This window comes from Chionomys nivalis, chromosome 5, assembly GCF_950005125.1.
Source record: "Chionomys nivalis chromosome 5, mChiNiv1.1, whole genome shotgun sequence".
Lineage (NCBI taxonomy): Eukaryota > Metazoa > Chordata > Mammalia > Rodentia > Cricetidae > Chionomys > Chionomys nivalis.
In genome coordinates, this window is record NC_080090.1 from 13,823,015 (window position 1) to 13,841,447 (window position 18,433).

Here is an 18,433-nt window from a genome sequence, read left to right on the forward strand (position 1 = left end):
AGGGAGGAAAATGGAACTAAACCCGTGCTCCATTATCATTGTTCTCTCATTCAATCCCCGTTTACACGGGAGCTCCCTAGAGGTGATGCTCCCTCCCCTCTGCTATTATAAGTCATAACTGACGGGAGATGATCATTTCAAAAATAATGGCCTGAAGGTCTTACATTGACATGATTAACACAAAGCAGTAATTATTAACCTCACTGACAACCGCGGGGGAGAAGGAAGGCCACCAGGCTGCCCTTTCTGGAGCTGGTGAAAAAAATCTCAGTTGGGCCACTAGGTGGTGTGATGTCTGGGAGACCACTGAGGTTCTCTGCATCTTCTCTCGTCCAGGGTGTCCACCATCCATCCTCTCAAGAGTCAGGGTTGAGCCAGGCAGTGGTGGTACACACCTTTAATCCCAGCACTAGGGGCAGAAACAGGTGGTTCTCTTTGAGTTCAAGGCCAGCCTGGTCTACAAGAGCTAGTTCCAGGACAGGCCCCAAAGCAACTAAGAGAAACTCTGTCTCAAAACAAACAAACAAACAAAAAAGAGTCAGGGTTGAACCTCAATCATTTCAAGATTTCGTGCCCCAAGGCTGAAACAGGAATTCCAAAGAGGGGGCAAAGAGGAGGACAGGCTGTTCAGAAGAGATGTGGGAACAGGAGAGAAGGTATGTGTTATTGGATGGCCCCATATTCGGGTCCCTTCAAACACGAAACAGTATTGTCAGCCGAATGGATCGAAGGAGCTGCAGCCTCCTATGACTCAGGAAGATTCATAGCAGTGGTGCCTGGTGCAGGAGTGTTTATCAAAGGCAGGAGGCAAGAGAAATCACCGACGCAAGACCCTATTTTTCAGCTCGGCCCTTACTCTGTTTTCCATATCTTGGGCACTAAGCTCTCTTAGACAGCAAAGGAAGACTTTCTGAGTGTTTGGCACACTTTATCTGTTCTCCATGAAGAGGCTACGAAGGTCAAAGCCAAGTAGAAGCGTGGAGTCACAGTCCTGGATTTTAGGGAAGGTGACGGGAGGAAAGAAACTTGTGCAAGGTCACACAAATGATGGCGAAGTCAAGAATCACAACCTAGCCTCCCAGTCCTCAGTCTAGGATCGCTGAACTTTTTTGTTTTTGTTTTGTTTTGTTTTGTTTCAGTTCACTCTTTGCCTTTCAACTTGTGTTGATTTTTGAATCAATAAACAGAGCTTCTACAAGGGGAGAGAAAGGAGGAAAGTCACACCTGAAGGAGGGAAATAGAATTGCCTTTCCTGGTCTCTCTTTTCATTTCTCTAGCTCTCAGAATCTCCTACAAGAGACCATTTCACCAAAGGAATAGTGCTGAGCTTGATAATATTTAACTGGGCAAAAGGGGAGGTTAAAGACTGAACTTTTCTCAGCACCCACAAGACAAAAAATGTGGCAACAAGTTAACAGCAATGAACTATTTTATACTGTCAGTAATGACGTGCTTGATTCTCTCTGACCAAGAACTTGGGCCACTTCTGGATTTTTTTTTAATCTCTAGTAATTCACACCCTATCCTAAATTTACAGCCTGAAGCCAGACTCTGTGCTTTGCACCTGGGTGTCAGGGTATTGATTTATTTAAGCAGAGTATTTATTTTCTCATGGGGTGAGGGACTTTACTCTCTGTCAGCCTCCAGACCAGCACCCCCACCACACACACACACACACACACACACACACACACACACACACACGGAGGGAGGCCTTGCTCAGCCTCCACCAGTCTGGCTGCCTAGCCAGCAGACTTCTCCCCCCATCCCCCACCCCAGCTGTAGCTCTGCACTGACTCACAGCAGGCTGGAAGCTCATTCCTGGAGCACAGTGGAGCCATTTCAACAGGTCCTGCAGTCACTCCACTCACACTCAGGGCTCTGGTCCCAGGGAGGGCCTAGCACTGGGTGAGGTACTTCAGATATCAGCCAGGAAGGAGGAGCTGGGAGCTAAGAGAAGGGGAGTTGAATGGTGCGTCCCAGAAGAGTTTGCAGTCGGAAGCAGAGGAAATTCTTACCGTCTTTCTTTCTCCCCTAATTAGGAGGAGTGAGAGCTCAGCTCTTCTGGGGATTGTAGGGCAGGAATGTAATCAAGGTGAAGTCAGGCTTGGCGTTTTGCTCACTGGGCTCCCTGTGGAGTCCCACAAAGACAAGCTAGCACATTCACTCTAAGGGGTGGGGGTGCCACACATTACACCCCAATTATCCCATTATTTTGAAAGGCCATGAGTGTGGTCTTGTGTGGTGCAAAGGTGGCGAACCTACTGGAGATCTGCCTGTGTTTGCAACTTCTCTGCCAGGGACAAATAACTCTCCTTGTTAAACTCTCTTCGCACCCTGCAAGATCGGGGTGAACTGACCTCATTAGCACGATTGTTTATAATCATCACAACAACAATTATAACATGTTCTCCATTGTGAGAAGATGACAGTCCTCACCCTCAGTAGAGATGCAGCTCTGAAGCTTCACTGGACCCAGGATGAATCTGCTAGAGCCCTCCTGTGGCAGGGCTCTGGATTTCTGCTGGCTGAAGGTTAAGAGGGCATGAGGCCCAGGACTTCCCCTTCCTGACCCTGGAATACCTGAAATAACTCCTTCTTCTGCATCACAATTTCTTACCTAACTGTGGGCAAAGTAGAAGAAAAAATATGTATGTTAGACACCTGGTTCCACATATAGCCATCCCATGCTACTTATTAACCATGGGGTATTGCTCTTTTTTTTTTTCTTTCTTTCTTTCTTTCTTTCTTTCTTTCTTTCTTTCTTTCTTTCTTTCTTTCTTTCTTTCTTTCTTTCTTCTTCTTCTTCTTCTTCTTCTTCTTCTTCTTCTTCTTCTTCTTCTTCTTCTTCTTTTTTTTTTTGACAAGGTCTCACATAGCTCAAGCTGACTCAAACTCACTATGTAATTAAGGATGACCTTGATTTTCTGATCTACCTGCCTCCACTCCTGAAGTGCTAGGGTTATAGGTATACACCGCTATGCTGTTTCATGCAGTACTGAGTATTGAAAGCAGGGCTTCATGTGTGCTAGGTAGGCACTCTTACTAGCTAAATTCCACATTTTGGCTGCCTGCTTTCTGTTCTGCACTTGTAAGGTGGGGTGGAAAGGCTCAGCCCTTGAGATTAGAGGTCTAAGACTCTGAGCAATAGAATGGTACCGGGGGGGGGGGGGGGGGCTATGCATGGCAATGTTCTGTGACCAGGACAACTGAAAGGATGATATCCTTTGGAATGAAGAAGCCTGGACAAAACGTCCACTTCTGCCTGTTGGCAGAGGCATGTTCACTGCCTTTGAGAGTCATGCACATTGCCCCAGTTCCAGGGTCAGAACGGGACTGTGTCACCAATAAGCAATTTGTAGCACACTGCTCACAAGCCCCATTTAAGTGCTCTGCCTCCTGAAAGAGCCAGAGCTCTTCCTGCAACTAACACAAATCTGGAAGCTGCCCTTTCAGAAACCCTGTGGGTTGTTTTTTTTTTTCTTCTTCTTGCTGCTACTGCTGAATGAGGAAGACCTCTCTTAAAGGAGCCACAGCACCCCTGTTCACTGTCAGCAAACAGAACCCATCCAGGGAAAAAAAAGGTCAGCTACCAAGAAACTGCGCTTAACTCTGCTCTTTTGTGCCTAGAAATTCTTTCCAAACTCTCTCGGGATTTATATGGATATAGTTGGCACACATTGGCATGCCAGTCTGTAGTCAGCCTGGAAATGGGGCTGGGAGCATGATTCGCAGAGCTGGCACTGAATGGACCTCTGCCATGTTGGACTGGGCGGAGTCAAAAGGCAAAGCAGCCTTAGTTCTAGCCATGCCACTCAGCATTTTAAGAAGCGGTTCTGCACAGATAAGGATTTCAGATAATACAATAGAACAGATTCAGACATAAAAGATCTCTAAATAAGACACAGTGTGTTTTTAAAAATGTATGTAGGCTTGGGAGAGAGAAGAAAAATAGTATAGAGAGTTATAAAAAGAAGTAAATAGTTTTTAAAAATAAAACAAAGTCTTTAAAGAGACAGAGTACAGACTATAGATTAAAGGAATAAAGAAAAATAAGCCACGTAAAGATGGAATATACACAGAGAGTCTGGATTATATATGTTTATTGTGTTTTCTTTAAATTTTTGACTACAGAGAGACATTCATTGTATGCACTACTAAGCTAAATCTAATATATATAAAATATATATGAATATATATATATATATATATATATATTAAAGGTATCTTGAATTCAAAATTTGGGTCTAAGGATATGTTGCTTTGGAAAAGAGGTACTGCTTTTGTTTCCACAGAAGATGAGAACCTGTGAATTCCTTCCAAACTAAAGTGGTTTGATGGGAGAAAGGTCTCCATAAACTCCTAAAATTACTTTGCCCAACAAAAAGTAGGAAGCACTTTGGAGAGAACTATGCCCAAATTCCCTAAATGACTGTTTATAAATGTTTGTTTTCATTTAAAGGGGGATATGATATAGAGATGAATACTTTACATTGGTATGGATCTTGGTCTATTGATACAAATTTAAAGTCAATTTTTTATATGTATATTTCTGCTCTTGATTAAGGTATTGTCTTTGTGCAGCTCATTTTAAAACGTAATGCATAGTTAGGAAACACAAATTAATAATCATCTATAATAATCAAACTTAATTATGTTAATCGGGTTTTCTAGATATGCAAAGATATATAGAGATATATTTCTGTTAGTTATTCTTCAAGCCTTTCAAAGACTAACAGAATATGGCATTTAAGATGTTTTAAGGACTTAGAATTTTTCATGACAATGTGACTCATGTTCCTGGCATCAACGATCTCCTCCAAGAGGAAGATGGGCATTGAAAAGGCTCCTTATGGAGTTTGTTAGCCATTTGGGCAAGAAACTGCTCTTTCTTGGACTGTTTGATGAACTGGACATGCAGGATCCACAGAAAAATGACTGCTGAACTTGCCTAAAGGTGAGATGGTCTGTCAGGGTTCCTGCTTTATAAAAGACCTGGCAGACATTTTGTAGGACACAGAAGAAAGCATCTGATGAACTTTGACATTACAAGTCAAAACAGATCTTCAAGTTTCCTACTTCATGGGAAAGTCTGCCAGATACTATGGATCTGTAGGCTAAAGGTGGGTACCCCAATGATACAGAAGAACTTTGGGTGACTGTCCAGGCAACAAGATGTCTCTGTCGATTCTAGAGTTATGTAAGTTGCTTACAATGCACTTCCTGTTTATTTAGGTAATATTATATCCTTCTGTGGTCTTTGAGGATAATATTATATCCTTCTGTGGTCTGTGGAGTTGAAGAATAGATAACTATAGTTATAGTTTTCCTTAGTTATAATAAAAAGTAGATATAAACATTGTAACTATAATTCTTGCTTGATAACTGCTTTATTATATATAATTTTGCTATGTTAAAGTTAAAACCTTCCTTTTTATTTAGACAGAAAAGGGGAGGCAATGTGGGATTTCCCTCTGTATGTTGTAAATACTGTTGGTTAATGAAGAAGCTTCTTGGGCCTATTGCAGCACAGAATAGGGCAAGACAGGAATTCCAAGCAGATAGGAGGAGAGAGTAGGCAAAGTGATAGAGATGCCATGTAGCTGCCGCTGGAGCCAGATGCTGAACATTGGATGGAACCTTACGGGTAGGCCACAACCACTTGGCAATACACAGATTAATAGAAATGGGTTAATTTAAGATATAAGAGTTAGCCAGAAATATGCCTAAGCTAATAGGCCAAGTGGTGTTTTAATTAATAGTTTCTACATGGTTATTTCAGGACTGGGCAACCGGGAAATGAGCAAGCAGTCTTCATCAACAACTTCCTGTAGGATCTAAGTTTCCTGTCTCAAAGAAATCTCCTTCATTGGTTTTGTCCTATGTAGCTTTCTCCTGCCCCAGAGGTTCCTGAGGGGGTTTACCCATGAGAGCCCTGGAACACAGTTCCCACTGACTGATGAGAATAGCTGCCATCTGACATGGACTAGACACCCAAGGAAGTGACCCTAGAATATCCCAGCTGGTGAGGGAGTTGAGCAAAGAAGGACCCCAAAGGCACAACTCAGTGTCAATCATGAGGGGCAGACCTTTGCCTCCTATGCAATCAAAACATGTTTGCCTAGGGGCAGGGCCTGTACTGACCAGCCAGAAGGGCTGTTCCAGCACAGACACACTTCTTGATTCCATAAGGGAAGGTGACTAGCGGGAATCTCTTTGCTTGGTTACATTTCACCAGGAAGAATATTAGAAAAGGAGGAAAGTAGGGCATCAGGGGTGGAAGGAGGAAGACTGTGCAGGCAAGCAGATGCCAAGGGACATTTTGGTAAGCCAAGCTGTTTTCCACAGAAAACCAAGCGAGAGAATGAAGTACGTGGTAGCAGAATGGAGCAGTTTACCTCTAGAATTTCAGATTTCAAGACACCACCATGCAGTCATGCAACACTTCCCAGTGTGAGAAGTCCATTCACAGTCAGCATCTTGGTTATTTTTTCTGAATTCTTGTAAGACACACAGGGAAGGAATATTTCTACTTTATAAATGAGGAAACGAAACAGGCACCAAGAGCATTATCCTGGGAATATTTGCCCGAACATAGAGTTTCTTGAGAAGGAAAACTTTTCAGAAAACAAACAACAGAGCACAGGATCCTTCTCAGAGTCTGTGCCAGACACACAGCAGCAGAGTCCTAAGTCTTGAGCCTCACCTTCTATTGTCAAAGAACAGGAGGCAGTCCCTCCTCCATTCTGCAGCCTCTGACCTGGCAGGTAGTCCCCGTGTCCTGTGGAGAGGTTCTAACTGAAGATGCCCAGGTGTACAGAGAATGCTCTGCTTTCAGAGTTGCACTTAGATGAACGGGGGAAAGGAGGGAAAGAGGTTGGGAAAGCAGATAAAATATACAGGGACATGAGCTCCACTCATGGAAGGTTTAGGGGGGAAAAAAAAGAAAGAGAAAGCCCACTGTGTTTGATTTGGAACTTTAACAAGCTTGCTACTGTTTCAAGTGCACAGGAAAGTGAGATTTGCAAAGGGAGGGGAGGAGAGGGCAGGACAAAGTCTGTATGAATGGTGCTGAGAATCCAGAGCAGGTGCCCAGCTCCTGCCTTGCCCCTGGCCCTGGGCCCCATTGCCCAAGCAGAGGCCTTCCACTTGAGTGGCCCAGCAGCCTCTCACATCCATTCATGGGATTTGGCCTCTCAGATGGATGCCTTTGTTACCAACAGTGTGTATGGGACAGTGGGGAGGGGGGTATGTGTGGAGGCTGCTACTTCTGCTATGGCTGCCTGACAATGTATGCAGGGTGAAAGTAAAGTACAGCTTCCTGATATGAAAGGCCACCCACAGGGGTACCATATCACTGCTGGTTTGGAAGCTGAGCCGGAGAAAAATGACACCCATCTCAGGGCAGAGAGAGGTCAAATGGGAAGTGCCATGTCTGGTTCAGTCCAGGCAGACAGAAGCAGGACTGAAGACAATTGATGTGGTACCTAAACATCAACCATCAGGCAAGAGCCCACTCACTCTCTCCAAGGACCACACATAGTTCCTAATCCCCGTCCACACCCCACCTCAAGCCCCTTGATATATGCATACGCACGCTTCAGGCAGCAATCCTATGCTAAACATTGATACCACCCCCATCTTGCAAAGAAGCAGACTTAATGTAGAAAGCCTGCCAATGTGTGGCTGGCTTCCAGTACCAAAAATACCTCCTATGATCTAAGGGGCTACCAAACTGGCATCTATTTGTGGGGCTGAAGCTACTGCTGTGACAGAGAGGACTCCCTTGGGGATGGCTAGTTGCCCATTTGGGAACCACTCTCCCCCAGATACGGACTTGCCTGCTAGTGCCTTTCACAGCAATGCTGGTCCCTCCCTGAACACCGCTTCCTGTTCTCTCTAACTTCTCCTATCATCTTGTCTGTGTCAGCCATGTGGTAACAGGGGAAAAGGCCTGGGAAGGGGAGCAGCCATGTAGCTGTGCATGACTGTGCCAGGGTAAGGTTTCAAGATCACTGTGTAGAGTGGTTGGGTAAGAACCCCTTGGAGCTTGCAACAATTTCCAAAGATGAGAACATCCTTTATCTGATAGATATTTGTTAAATACCTGCCACTTACTTGCCTGAAACTGCATTGGACCATAGCTGTCCCTTTTGATAGAAGTAAGGGAACTGCCCGGTCTCCCAAAGTCAATGATTTGACATCAGCTGGGCAGGATGACAAGGAAACACCAGAAGGCCAGATAGATACAAGAAAACAAACCCTCAGAAAAGCAACAGAGCATGGGGTGTGGAGTCTGCTCATTATTGACATACTGAAAAATGCAATGCTACTCAGCCACTTAAAAAGAATAGAAGCATCTCGCTTGCGGCAGTCCATGCGTTCAGAGCATTTTATGTCAAGTGAATGAAGCCAGGCACAGAAAGGCTCGTGCAAAGGCCTCATACAAGCAGAAAGTCCTAAGGTGGCTGCCAGAACCTAGGAGGAGAAAGGAGAGGAGAGGGAGGAGTTGACCAGCCAAGACACAGTTACAGCTGGCTAGGAAAGCTAAGTTCCAGGTTTATAGCGTGGTATGGCTACTACAGTTAGCAATAATTTATTATGTGTTTCAAAATAAGTAATAACTGTTTGAGGTGACAATATGCTAATTACTCAAAACTGATCATGACATGTTACATATAGTGAAATATCACATTGCGCCATATAAATATGTATAATTATTTTGTATCAACTAAAATTACAAATGTTATATATGTAGAATAAACAGTTCTACAGAAGAAAGACATGCAATAAAGTCGCTTTTGTTTCGTTTTTTGAGAAAGTGTTTCTCTGTGTAACAACCCTGACTCTCCTTGAACTCACTCTGTAGAACAGGCTGACTTTGAACTGACAGAGATCTGCCTGCTTCTGCCTTCTGAGTGATGGGATAAAAGGTGTGTGCCACCGTGGTCGGACAATAAAGTTGCTTTTAATAAATACTTAGCGGTCAAATGGATGATGGTCAAGATAGGCGAGCTCAGCCCTTTGAAGACTTGAGGCTGTGGACATTACTGTCACCTGTAAAAATCAGGAACCTAAAGAAATTATCTTAATTTTTTTAATTGAATTTTTTCATACAAAGTAGATTCTGATGATGATTTCCCCTTCCTCAATACCTGTTAGATCCTTCCCAACTCCCCACCCACCCAACTTCATACTCTCTCTCTTCTTCTTTCTCACTAGAAAACAAAAGAAGACAAAGTCCAGAATTAAAAAAAAAAAAAAACAAAGGAACCAAGAAACATATGCACACAAGCACATACAACAAACAAAATCCATTAAAACATAAATATACAAGCAAAAGACCAGTAAGACAAAAAAAATGAGTTTGTTTTCTGTTGGGCATCTACTGCTGGACATGGGGCCATATCGGTAATATACTGTGAGACTCCATTGGACAAATCTAACTTTCCCTTTGCAAGTGGGTGTCAATTAGAGATGACTTCTTAAGGTTAGGGATGAGTGTGTATGTCTGTTTTCCCCTCTCCACGTTAGGACCTCATCTGGCTTGAACCGGTGCAGGCCCTGTGTATGCTCCCACAGTCTCTAAGTTAACACGTGTCCAGGCCCTGTGCACGCTCCCACAGTCTGTGAGTTAACACGTGTCCAGGCCCTGTGCACGCTCCCACAGTCTGTGAGTTAACACGTGTCCAGGCCCTGTGCATGCTCCCACAGTCTGTGAGTTAACACGTGTCCAGGCCCTGTGCACGCTCCCACAGTCTGTGAGTTAACACGTGTCCAGGCCCTGTGCACGCTCCCACAGTCTGTGAGTTAACACGTGTCCAGGCCCTGTGCACGCTCCCACAGTCCGTGAGTTAACACATGTCCAGGCCCTGTGCGTGCTCCCACAGTCTCTGTGAGTTAACACGTGTCCAGGCCCTGTGCGTGCTCCCACAGTCTCTGTGAGTTAACATGTGTCCAGGCCCTGTGCACGCTCCCACAGTCTATGAGTTAACACATGTCCAGGCCCTGTGCACGCTCCCACAGTCTGTGAGTTAACATGTGTCTAAGCCCTGTGCATGCTCCCACAGTCTATGAGTTAACACGTGCCCAGGCCCTGTGCGTGCTCCCACAGTCTGTGAGTTAACACGTGTCCAGGCCCTGTGCATGCTCCCACATTCTCTGACTTAACACATGTCCAGGCCCTGTTGTGTCTGGAAGACGCTGCTTCTTTGGTGCCATCCAGTCCCCCTGACTCTTGCGATCTGCCTTTTCTTCTGCACCCTGAGCCCTGAGGAGAGGGGTTGATGAAAACATCTCATTTAGGGTTGTGTTCCAGGATTTCTCATGCTCTGCACACTGTCTAGTTGTAGGTCTCAGTGTTTGTTCCCACTACTGCAAGAGGAAGCTTCTCGCATGATAGCTGAAGGAGGCACTGATTTATAGGTATAAAATTAGGAGTAATTTTATTACTGTGTTCCTTGAGCAGAACAACAGTATTTGGTTTCCACCTAGACCCATGGTCTATCTTGTTTCAGATTCTTGGCCACCAGAGCAGTGCCAGGCATGGGTTCTATTGATTCTCTTAATTCTTAAAGTGTAACTATGTGCTTAACTAATGTTGTCTAACAGTTTGCTCCAAGATAAAAAAGCATTCCATCCTGCAGGAAACTCCTTAAGCAGGAAGGTAAGCAAATCAAAATAGCTTCAGGAAGTCCCTGAAAGTGACCAGATTCACTAGGTCCCTCCTTTCCAGAGTAAGCAATAAAAGCTGACAGCCTGCCTCAGATGGAGGGAAGCTGAGCAGCGAAGACTCTGAGGTCAAACCAACTGCCTGGAAGAAGCAAAACCAGCCCAGTTGCCTGGTCACTTGGAAAGGACACTCTCCAACCTGTTGAGCTGCCTGCAGGCAGTGCTGGGCTTCCCAGTTTTGTGAGCTGTCAGCTGTCACCAATGTTGGGGTAGACCTTGGTGATGCCGCTGTCTTTGAGTCATTTCTGCTCCAGTACATAGTTCCCCTCCCATATTCCTGTAAGTAACCCCAATAAAATTCATTGGTTCACCAAAGTCAGACTTTGGTGGTTCCATACTTTGGTCTGTCACGGGATCCCTACGGGCCGAGTAGGCATGTGTGTTGCATCTCCCCAGGAAAAGTATGGTCACACAACTAAGGATACTATCAGTTCTTCAAACACCATCCCATCTGGTTTTAATGTCCCAGCTACCTGGAGATTTCAAGTTGGAAGTCCATCTTAGAGATGGTAAACTGAGGCCTAGGGAAGACAAGGATCCTTCATCCAAACACCACCTAGATCAGGCTTCTGTGATCACACCCTATACTGGCTCAATTTCAGATGCTGCTCAGAGGCACTGTGGGAGTAGGGTGGCATCACGTCACCCTGCCTGCAGTGTGATTTTCTGTAGGTGTTCTTTCTCCCACCCTCTCCCTTTCTTCATGACAGGCAGGGCAAGTGTGGGGAGTGGAGAACAGGATGGGGGGTGGAGGAGTCACTTTCATTTAATGTTCTCTCATTCTTCATTTGAGGGTTGGTTTATTTCTGGATCGCAGGGGGTGGGGACTTAGATCTGAAATTATTTAAATTGTATTGTAATCATCTCAAGATGAGATTAAATTGAGGCACTGAGAAGAAACAAGAGACAAGACACCGCCATCCCCTGAACAGACAGTTATATAGTACTTAGTTTAGAATTAGAGGGTCCTGATATTCAGCTGAGAGCCTTATCAGTTAGTTACCTCAGCTCTACTAAGGATGGTCTCACATGCAGCTGGTCAGACTGATACTCCTCTTATTAAACATGTGCCAAAAGTGTTCCAGGATCTGTGAGTATCTTCTTTTAATTTCCTTAACAAATTGTGCCTTAAACCTAGTGTACTTAGAAATAAGAGGGTAACACAATTGTTTGGGTAGGGAGACAAGACTCACTTATATACAAGCTTAAACAATAATATAGGGAGAATGAATGTAAGAATCGCCTGGAGAAAGTATTCCAGAGCCAGGCAGTGGTGGCACATGCCTTTAATCCCAGCACTCGGGAGGTAGAAGCAGGTGGATCTCTGTGAGTTTGAGGCAAGCCTGGACAAGAGCTAGTTCCAGAACAGGCACCAAAAAGTTACTAAGAAAAACCCCACCTGAGAAAAAAAGAAAAAAAAAAAAAAGAGAATCACTTGGAGTACTGGAGTATTAATAAAAATAAATGCTACATAAAAGGACAAAATAGATGTGCATTGTGGAATTCAGATTCTTTGTGGCTCCAGTGGGCAAAGTCAGCTACAGTTACTGATAGTGGACACAAATTTAAGCCAAGTAATTGAAGAGCTTTTAAATGAGCCAACCAGATTTTCTTTTTTAAGAATAGCTAATTGAGTCAGACATGGTATGGTGAAACATACCATATGATTCCAGCATTTGAGAGGCAGAGGCAAGCAGATCTCTAAGTTCGAGGCCACTTTGGTATACATAGTGAGTTCCAGGATAGCCGGAATACCAAAGGGAAAAAAAACCAAAACACACACACGTAAAAACCCAAAAACCTACATTCCATAATCCCATGTCTCTGAGATAGCTGATGAGCCTTATTTCCTTTCTCTTTCTTTTTAAAGGCCCTGTTGAGAATTTTCAGCCAACAAAACGGTTTCAGAGGCTGATTCCACGTTCCCTTTTCTTTTTATAATACTGAAAAGTGTGGCCACGAGAGGGCAGTAGGGGACGTTCGATAGACACTTGGACGTGTTGAGTAAACTCTGCTGTCTTCAGCTGGAAGACCCTGAGACCTTACTGGGGTCTAGCTTGCACAGGACGGGAAAAACCACGGGAAAGTCATGGCCACCGATGCAGATACACAGACTACGAGACAAGGAATCAAGACGGTGAGGGCGCCAAATCACCCAAGGATTGAAAATCCTCTTTTCTGAGGTTATTAAAGTTGTCTTAACCTCTTAGCCATCACCTTCTGTTTCCAGTACGAGGTGGGCTGGCGGATCTGGATAATGCAAATGATCCTTCTCCTCTGGTCTCCACCGCACCTATCCGACTCAGGCCCTGCCCTACATCCAGGGTTCCCAATGGAGCAGGAAACCGGAGATGCAAAGCCAGGCTCCTCTTCACATTGTAGAAATAATAATTATCAACAACTTCAAACCTCTTTTGACAGCTCGCTGGCTTTCTGGAATTTATAGGGAGGAGAATTTTGCTCCTCCGAAATCCGAGACCCCTTCTCAACCCCATCAGCAAGGCAGGTCCCTCCGAACTCACCCCTAGCTCACAGATGAAGAGGGGGGTGGGTAGGCTGTGCCCGGTGATAGGTGATGCCACGCGAGAGACTGGGTTGCCCCCGTCACTCTGAACCCCTCCCGAGGCCGAGTCAGCCGACTCACCAGGCCAGGACCTGAGTCCCCAGAACCCCGGTAGCACCTTTCTGGCCACTTGGCTACCTACGGGGTCCGCTGAGCGAGGCGAACGCCCACAGCACAGTAGCTCAACCGGGTTCTCGGGTGGACAGGCTGGGGGATTCGGTCTGCGCGGGCGGGGCGCGTGGGCGGGGAGGGGGTTAACACGGCCTCTATGATAATGAGCTGCGCGGTAATATAGGAGGCCGGCTGAGGGCGCCGCCACCGGAGCCGAGCCTAGCCGCGCAGCGCGCAGCACTGTCCGCGCAGAGCTGAGCGGGGGCGGCGGGCGCAGCTGCTGGGATCCTTCAGCCGAGGACTAGCGATCCGATCCGGTGGACTCGGAAGCCGCGGAGCCGCGGGGAGCGTACGGGCCCGGTCGCAGACAGAGCTGGCAACCATTCCCGGAGGAAATGGGGCCGAGCGGGCCAGGAGCAGAAGGGAAGGAAGCGCGGGATCGCTGATGTCAGAGCAGCCCGGAAAGTCGCGCCGGGAAAACCTGAAGACAGCCGGCTTTGCGCCTCCCCGGAGGGACCCTGCCGGACCCCACGCCCCTTCGCGTCCGGGTCCCTGAGCGCAGGCGACCGGGGTGAAGACGCACGGTCCTAATCGAGGGCCACCCCAGGAATACAGGCAGGCGGCCGGCGCGGGCCGTGGATTTTAATGATCTTGGGTTCCATGTGGACCTGGCCGTCTGTCTGACTCGGGTCGGGCAGGGACTGGGCGCGCGCTGCCCTGGGCAGCCTCCAGCCGAGTCGGACGAAGCGGAGACGCAAGGACAGACAGACACCGCCGAGCTGGGTAAGCGGAGCCCTCCGCCCTCTCCCTGAGCGCGCACCCGCGGCGGCTTCTCAGGCGCAGCCTCCCCAGGTCCCCTTGGGGTCCCGGCCCCGGCCAAGGCTCGACTGTGGCGGCGAGTCTCCGAGCGTGATCCGCCACTTTCGCAGCTGCGGTCTCTTGCCGCGGCTTCCGGGCCATCGACTCCGGAGGCTCCGGTGGTTCCGGCGCTCCGTGGCGCGCTTGCAACGCGCACCTGCCGGCGGTCTGCAGTTCTGGGGAGCGCCCGGGTGGCGAGGTTGTCCCAGGGTTGGAGCCCAGAGAGGGCCTCGGTAGCATTAGCGAGTTAGCCTAAGGCGACTGTGGCCGGAGGCCGGATGGGGGGCGTTCACCCGGCGCTGTCGTCCTGGGTGGCCGCTGGCCGGTTCAGTGGACTGGGAATTGGGAAGGAGAAGGCATCGTTTGCGCGGGTTCCGGGAAGCCCAGTGAGCGGTTTGGAAGCACTATGGTTAAATGTTCCTGCCCCCATCCCCCATGGCATAGTGCCCAGCTGGGGCCCGGCCCCCATGGTTTGAAGTGGGAGTTTGTCCAGAGTCCAAGAGGCTCCTTAAAGCTCATTTTCCTCTGTTGACTCTTTTTTGCCCCACCCCAAGAAGTGATAGGGTCCTAGAATATTCGAGCTTCCTTTGCTCACAGGTAGTCTTCATAAATGTTCATCTTCATCTAAATGGTCAAAGCGTCACATGAAACTGTTATTCTAGGGACCTCAAAAATATCCACCTGTTTAACATGACCCTTGCCCTAGGAGGACCTACCTCTGCAAACAGCTCAGACAGAGAGATAAGAGGGAGAGGAAGCTGCGGGTAAACTTGGGATACCAGGGCAGTCACCACATTCTGGAAAGGAGAACTCACAGCTCTTGACGGCAAGAATGTTCAGTTCTCTAGCGAACCAACACCATAGACAACATAGCTCCCTAGCCGCCTGCATATGCACAACAGACAGAGGTGCATGGATTTGGGAAGTGAGGCTACTAGATGTCTCTGAAGGCCCATCTGTGGAGGATTAGACATTTTGAGAGACATCCATCCTTGCTGTGGACCAGATCTGTGTAGTGGACTATCTAGGCTGGACCACGGGCAGGACTGGGCTGACCGCTTTCAACAGAGCTGGAGTCAGGTTCAGCACTGTGCAATTCCATACAACAGTAGGCCAGTCATACTGAGCCATTTTTCAGATCTTGAAACTTCACTCTTCCCTCTGGGCCAGCTCTGAATGTCGGGGCCTTCCAGCAAGCACCAGTATCCCCACAAGAGCTCAGCCCTGACTGGAGGAATTCAGCTGTTCCTAATTGAAATGCACAACTTTCTGTGCAATCACCCCAGAAAGCACCTAGAGTCGCTAGCAGCCCTCTATCCCCTGACCTCCAGGCAGGAAGATAGAAGAATTCATTAACTTCTCCTCTCCTCACAGAGCATCCTTAGAAGTAATTACCTGTGATCTCGGCTGGGAGTCCTAGGGGTGGAAAATTGAAAGAGGGCAGGGAACCAAGGAAGCAGAGTGGAATCTGTCCCCTACCCCAGGAGGTTGTTTTCCTGTCTGTCTACTACCTGTCATCATCTCCCTTAGTGCTATGCCCCCAGCCATCTCACTACTTGCCTCTGCTGTCACTAGCTAGTATTACCTAAAGAACCTGTCTCGTCTTCCTCATAGTTAATCCCATCCAGAAACCCGCTGATGAAGGGGGACTATGAAGACTGATTGCCCTCTATAGTCCCTTTCTGTCCTCAGAAAACTGCATTACGATGGGGGCAAATAGTCTTGAAAAGCAATTAAAAGGACTTGACTTTTGACCAATGTACAGGGGAGACTGCTACAGAGCTGCAGGTCCTGAAGTGACAAGGTCTTAAATGGTTTCCTCTACCCAGGTACTACAACCTGGTGAAGACGTCTCAGCTGCACCCTTCTCATTGGCAGGGCATAGGGACAGGGGACCCTCACAGCCTGGATCCAAGCAGGGGTGAAGAGTTGCTGACCTTTTGGCCGAAGTCTAAAGGAAGAGTAGACAGTGATATCATAGGACTATCCCTCTAGGCCATGACATCTCAAAGCTGCTGGTCCCTATCAGAGGAGCTCTGAACGTCGTCTCCCCATCTCCAGGCTGCTAATGAAAGATTGCCCTCCAACATTCTTGACCAAGAGAAGTTGCAGATGTGGTACATGTTTAAGTTTAAGCATCTGCTTTGCAGGAGTTCTGTGCTCAAAATAAGGTTAGGAAGCCTCAAAGAACAGTCTCTGCTAGGTGCCTCTCCCAGGCCTATTACAAATACTCCTGATTATTCAGCTAATCTTTATTTCATGGGCATGTTACAAGGAGGCACAGGAGCAGGAAGAGAAGCCAGTGAACATGCTTAAATACACAGGACAGCAGCTGGCAGGAGCTTTAAGCTTGCCAGTGCAGGAATCCCAAAATATTTGTGGTGCTGGAGTCATCACTGTTTGTGGAGCTTTATGGTTTCTGTTCCACCTTGCTTTCTATGATTGCCCCTGAAAGATACAGGATTTGGTGTGGGGGAGGCAATTCCTGTTTCCAGGCCCCTCTCCCCAGCTGTCTTCCTGCATTGCTACACAGCTGTCTCTGCACAGAGAGACCAGGGTACAATATACTTCTGTCCATCACGGCAAATGGAGAGGCAAGGAGCACAGAGCCAGCCCCCCCTCCCAGCCCCATGCAGATCATAAAGAGACGGGAGCATTGTGTTACAGTCTGTGAGCTACAATAATTCAGGGCTGCCCACAGGGAAGCAAGAGAAGCAGGCTTTGAGGTGCTGGATGGAGTTTTTACAGCTCATATGTACAGCACCCCAACACCACCCCTTCCCCCAGCGCTCCCCCTCCCCCTAGGCTGTCTGCTATCAATTCATTCCATGTGAGTGTTCTGTTTCTCCCCATCACATATGCTCAGTTCAAACAATGATGAATGGAACTGATTCCCTTATGGGAAACAGTTTTTTCACATAGTTACAAAGATTTCATGCCTGATTAGAGTAAATGAGGGGTGGGTGTGCCATCCCCTGCTTTTTTTGTCATTTCTAAAGGTGAACCCCCATGGAGACAAAAAGAAAGGCAGTTCTTCCCGGGGTCAAACAGCTGGTCCCAAGGCGCCTGTGGGGAATGGCTGATCTGAAGGGGCCACCCTCTCTCCTCTGCTCAGTCCTTACCCTCTTTTGGGCTCTGCTCCCTGGCATCTGGGCATATGGAACCTCTGTGCAACTTCACACTGCTCCAATCTTGAATTGGAGGACAGGAATAGAGGTGAGAATATTCTTTGTTGGAGATCAAGGTCCCTATGAAGTTTGAGTACACGGTGAGAGAGGAAAGAGCTTACAACGGAGCTCTTCCAGAAAGTTCTCTGCTTCAGCAGTTGGTTAACCATTAACCTGACTTGGTCTGGCCTTGTCCCTCACCTGGGTGGCAGGATATCTCTGGGAAGCCCTGAGAACGAGCAGATGTTCTCCAGTGGTCTTCTTTTCCCCCAGCAAAACGGTTGGTGTTACCCCTCCCTGCTGTCTTCCTCTAGCCCTTGACATAGTACCTGACCCACCAGTTCATCCTTTCCTTCTTCAAGCTCTCCCCTCTGCTTTATCTTCTGTTTGCCCAGGCTTAGCAATCTGTTCACTTGGCAGGGTGCAGTCAGAATCTAAGGAGTGGGTAAGGGTTGGGAGAACTGATAAGGGAGACTGGCTTCACACAGGACTCCAGACAATTTGGGTACAGATAGCTTTAGAAATATAGATCAACCCATTAGGCCGAAGGTTGCTTGGAAATGGGGTAGAAGGGGTCAGAGGAGGAAATTCGGAAAAAGCCTCTTGTTCTTTCTACTGAAAGCCTGGTTCACTAGAGACTCTGAATGCCTCTGACTTGTGGTACTGTTTTAGATATTTGAGATTAAGCCGTTTGGTAGGAGGTCTTTCCAAAGTGCTTGACCCATCAGAACTGCCTTGCTGAAGGCCAGAGAAAAGCAGGAGGAGGATGGAGCATCAAGCTCAAGACACAGGCGTGGAGGCTCACGTGCGGTGATAACTGAAGTCAGGATGTAGACAGGGTCTCAGGTAAACAGAGAGATGGGAGACAGGGGGAAGATAAAGATAGAGACTGACAGTGTACCGGGGTGGGAGAATCAGCAACTGAGTGTTTCCATGGACTCCGATTATGAGGCTCTTGGCTCCCGCAAGGTGAAGTAACAGGTGTTCTCCACTAGAGGGAACT

The 18,433-nt window shown here is 47.4% G+C and overlaps 1 protein-coding gene across 2 annotated transcripts in view; it reads left to right on the forward strand.

The window, feature by feature from the left end:
* Positions 1–13,568: 13,568 nt before the first annotated feature.
* Positions 13,569–18,433, forward strand: part of Plxna2 (plexin A2) — a 202,813-nt gene continuing 197,948 nt past the window's right edge. For both annotated transcript variants that reach the window (XR_009057116.1, XM_057769165.1), the window contains exon 1: positions 13,569–14,188. The gene's annotated coding sequence lies outside the window, so the exon portion shown is untranslated. The remainder of the gene's footprint in view (positions 14,189–18,433) is intronic.